The sequence below is a fragment of the Rhipicephalus microplus genome, unplaced genomic scaffold (genome assembly GCF_043290135.1).
Source record: "Rhipicephalus microplus isolate Deutch F79 unplaced genomic scaffold, USDA_Rmic scaffold_314, whole genome shotgun sequence".
In the NCBI taxonomy this organism is placed as follows: Eukaryota; Metazoa; Arthropoda; class Arachnida; order Ixodida; family Ixodidae; genus Rhipicephalus; species Rhipicephalus microplus.
In genome coordinates, this window is record NW_027464882.1 from 2844 (window position 1) to 7500 (window position 4657).

Here is a 4657-nt window from a genome sequence, read left to right on the forward strand (position 1 = left end):
TCCGCTTGATGCGTTAGGGGCTGGTTGTCGGACGGTGCCGTTTTACCACGATATCGAGGTGTGTTCCGTGTCGTCCTCGGGCGATTCAGATGCGAAAGCGCCGAAGACGCGGGCGTGACCCGTCGTCTGGCGGCTTTGCAGTCTCGGCTCCGTTGCTAGTTCCGGCCGGTCCACCGACAGTGCAGCGGGCTTGGGCAACCCGCACGGCGCGACCGAGTCGATGCAACGAAAAAGAGCGAGCATGAACGTGCTTCTTGCCGCACGGCTCCCACTCGTCTTTCGGGAAGGTTGTGCCGTAGCGAGCTCGAACGCCGTCATCTCGGAGTGCAAAATAAGCGTGTTGGGGCGCCTGAAGGTGGCCTCCGCCGCACACAGACTGCGTCCGGCCCGCCGAGGGCGAGGACGGACGCGCAGTCGAACGATTACCTGGTTGATCCTGCCAGTAATCATATGCTTGTCTCAAAGATTAAGCCATGCATGTCTAAGTACATGCCGAAATAAGGCGAAACCGCGAATGGCTCATTAAATCAGTTATGGTTCCTTAGATCGTTTCTTCCTACTTGGATAACTGTGGCAATTCTAGAGCTAATACATGCAGTGAGCCTGGAGCCCTTTGGGTAACGGGTGCTTTTATTAGACCAAGATCGATCGGGTTTCGGCCCGTATTGTGTGGTGACTCTGGATAACTTTGTGCTGATCGCATGGCCACGAGCCGGCGACGTTTCTTTCAAGTGTCTGCCTTATCAACTTTCGATGGTAGGTTACTTGCTTACCATGGTTGTTACGGGTAACGGAGAATCAGGGTTCGATTCCGGAGAGGGAGCCTGAGAAACGGCTACCACATCCAAGGAAGGCAGCAGGCGCGCAAATTACCCACTCCCGGCACGGGGAGGTAGTGACGAAAAATAACAATACGGGACTCTTTTGAGGCCCCGTAATTGAAATGAGTACACTCTAAATCCTTTAACGAGGATCAATTGGAGGGCAAGTCTGGTGCCAGCAGCCGCGGTAATTCCAGCTCCAATAGCGTATACTAAAGCTGCTGCGGTTAAAAAGCTCGTAGTTGGATCTCAGTTCCAGACGAGTAGTGCATCTACCCGATGCGACGGCTCGGACTGAACATCATGCCGGTTCTTTCTTGGTGCACTTCATTGTGTGCCTCGAGATGGCCGGTGCTTTTACTTTGAAAAAATTAGAGTGCTCAACGCAGGCGAGTCGCCTGAATAAACTTGCATGGAATAATAGAACAAGACCTCGTTTCTGTTCTGTTGGTTTTTGGAATACGAGGTAATGATTAAGAGGGACGGACGGGGGCATTCGTATTGCGGCGCTAGAGGTGAAATTCTTGGACCGTCGCAAGACGAACTACTGCGAAAGCATTTGCCAAGAATGTTTTCATTGATCAAGAACGAAAGTCAGAGGTTCGAAGGCGATCAGATACCGCCCTAGTTCTGACCATAAACGATGCCAACCAGCGATCCGCCTGAGTTACTCAAATGACTCGGCGGGCAGCTTCCGGGAAACCAAAGTATTTGGGTTCCGGGGGAAGTATGGTTGCAAAGCTGAAACTTAAAGGAATTGACGGAAGGGCACCACCAGGAGTGGAGCCTGCGGCTTAATTTGACTCAACACGGGAAAACTTACCCGGCCCGGACACTGGGAGGATTGACAGATTGAGAGCTCTTTCTTGATTCGGTGGATGGTGGTGCATGGCCGTTCTTAGTTGGTGGAGCGATTTGTCTGGTTAATTCCGATAACGAACGAGACTCTAGCCTATTAAATAGGTGCGGGGTTCCCAGCACCTTACAACCTTCTTAGAGGGACAAGCGGCTCCTAGCCGCACGAAACAGAGCAATAACAGGTCTGTGATGCCCTTAGATGTCCGGGGCCGCACGCGCGCTACACTGAAGGAAGCAGCGTGTCTTTATCCCTGTCTGAAAAGACTGGGTAACCCGTGGAACTTCTTTCGTGATTGGGATAGGGGCTTGCAATTGTTCCCCTTGAACGAGGAATTCCCAGTAAGCGCGAGTCATAAGCTCGCGTTGATTACGTCCCTGCCCTTTGTACACACCGCCCGTCGCTACTACCGATTGAATGATTTAGTGAGGTCTTCGGACCGATGTCCGGCGCGGCCTTTCGGTTGCGCCGGTCTGTTGGAAAGATGACCAAACTTGATCATTTAGAGGAAGTAAAAGTCGTAACAAGGTTTCCGTAGGTGAACCTGCGGAAGGATCATTAACGGATTGTGAAGGGTGAGCGCCTCAGCTGCGTCTGCGCCCGACACTTTCTGCCGCTGACCCCGTTTGGACGCGGGGTCGGCTTTTCCCCACGGGGCTGCCTGAATGTGGAGCGGCACCCCGTGACAAATTGTTGCGCCCAGCGGACGCCAACACCGCGACCTTGGACGGTCGGCCAGGTGGCGGACGCGGGTACAAACGGCGCAACGCACTCATAGGTCGGCTTTCGACCCGCCACTGCACCGTGGCTCGAAGCGCTCGAAATGCGCGACCCGACCGCTGCGGGACCGCCTAGTACTGTAAACAGGAGCGGCGGAGCGCGAACGGCGAGTCGTGGTTACGTCGGTAGAAGGCGAGGCTGCGCGTTCCCGAAACGCCAGCCGAGTGCCCTCCCGACCGTTCGAGCGTGCAAGAACGAGACCCGACAATCGCGCGGCGACTGCCAAGTACGAGAGGAACGGCACAAGCGTCGGCGGTCGGTCAAGGAACTGGCGATGTGACGGGTCCGCTGTGCACCAGTGCATACCGTCCCGCCGTCCGCGGCAAGCGCCTCCGCGTCCTCGGGTGACGGAGGCTGCCGGTCGGTTCTTGCAGGCGAGGGATCTCGCTGGCACCGGTTCGCGTTGACGCGCGGCCGGTCATGGCACGGCGATGCGACGGCCGAGGTGCGCAGTACTCGATGGAGGAACCGCACGCTCCGATGACCGTCCCGCCCTCCGCGGCGTATGCGTACCGACCGTAATGGTTGCAGCAGCGCCGGCCGGCTTTTGAATTCGCCACACGAAACACGGTGCGAGATCGCGGTTAGGGGAGCGTCGACGTTGCCAGGCGTTTTGCTTGCTGCCGAGGGAAAGGCGGCACGGCCACGTCGCGCTCGTCGCGATTAGCGGGTCTGCGCGCTTTGGGAAGGTGCCGCAACGACTTGCCGAAAGAGGAAGCACGGAAGAACGAGGGACTTGGACGTCCCGACAATTGAACGCACTTGCGGCCAGGCCCTTGCTGGCTTCGTTCTTCCGCCTCGAGTAGGCTCGTACGCGGCTCCGGCGCCGAAAGTGGTCCTTGGCACCGACTTCGGTGGACGTGGGAAGTGCCGCGCAAGTACGGCGCGCCTGGCTCCACCTGTTGGCTAAAGTAGGCAGCCGGATCGGCATTTTGGTGTGCGGTGGCAAACCGTGGATGCGAAAAAAGCTTGTGCGATTTCGTGGAACAAAAAGCGGGGGTCCCCCTTTTTATGCGGAGGAGACCGACCCGCCCGCCGTGGTGAACCGCGACGCCACGGTAAAAACGGGAGAGGCTTGTCGATGGGACCGTGCATCCCGCGCTCCACGGAGGCCGGGAGGCGGCCGCCCGAGGAAATGTGTAGCCGTCGAGGCCCGCATCTGCGTGCACTCTTATCCAAATGGGTGTACCGCAGGCATTTTCTGGTTAGGCGGGCCAATGAGAGCGAGCACACAACGATACCTACGGGTCCGGCTTGGAGAACCGGCTTCGACGCCTCCCGAGTATTTATAGAGGGGTGGACCACGAAAGCACTCGCAAGTAGCGGAAGCGAAACGCCGTCCGAAACACACCGTTTGCTCGATTTGCGGCAGCCGAAAAAGGCGCGGCAGAGTTTTGGAGTCCAAGCGTGCGCTGAAAAGCGCCCTTCTTGGCCACTGTTTGGCCGAGTGCCAGAAACGTTTGGTTTTGACTGTACGGAATTGAACAAACACTTTTTCACGACTCTAAGCGGTGGATCACTCGGTTCTCGGGTCGATGAAGAACGCAGCCAGCTGCGAGACTTGGTGTGAATTGCAGGACACACTGAGCACTGATTCTTTGAACGCACATTGCGGCCTTGGGTCTTCCCTTGGCTTCGTCTGTCTGAGGGTCGGATCACATATCAAGAGAGCCTTCGGCGCACAAGGGAACGTGAGCCGTCGACTCGTTTTGACCGCGTCGGCAACACGGACAGCACGCTGAACACCTCACAGCGAGCGCCAACAGCGGCCACTCAAGGGCGAGACGGTGGCGACCGTCGTGCCAGAGCCCAACCGAAACGGGGGCGACCGACTGCATTGAGGATGTGGCACCTCGTTGAGACCGCCGCAGGACTTCGAGTCGGAAGGAAGCCTGCAGGGAAAGTGCGGTCGAGGTTGCGTACTCCTCTCTGCGACCGGGCGCGCAAGAGCTGCGAGAGCCACGGACGCGCAACTTTAACGCACGGTAAACACGAGGAGCGAAAGCCGGCCAGCAAAGCTTCTCCAGCCGTGCGCAAAGTGCGCGAGATCGCAGCCTTGCGTTGCGCTTGTTGCCCTCGAAGTAAGCAGGGTGTCCCGTAGACCGGGCGCTCGAACACGCTGCGGGGCCGTGCCTCCTCCAGGCTTTGCCGCGCGAACAGGGAACGTTCGCGCGCAAAGCGCAGGGAGGTGAGGAGGCTG

At 57.8% G+C, this 4657-nt stretch overlaps 2 non-coding genes across 2 annotated transcripts; both read left to right on the forward strand.

Moving 5' to 3' along the window:
- Nucleotides 1–423: 423 nt before the first annotated feature.
- Nucleotides 424–2238, forward strand: LOC142793618 (small subunit ribosomal RNA). Its single transcript, XR_012891685.1, has one exon. It is a non-coding gene; the product is annotated as a small subunit ribosomal RNA (ribosomal RNA).
- A 1719-nt stretch (nucleotides 2239–3957) lies between these two features.
- LOC142793614 (5.8S ribosomal RNA) lies at nucleotides 3958–4110 on the forward strand. The gene has a single exon (XR_012891682.1). It is a non-coding gene; the product is annotated as a 5.8S ribosomal RNA (ribosomal RNA).
- The last annotated feature ends 547 nt before the right edge of the window (nucleotides 4111–4657 follow it).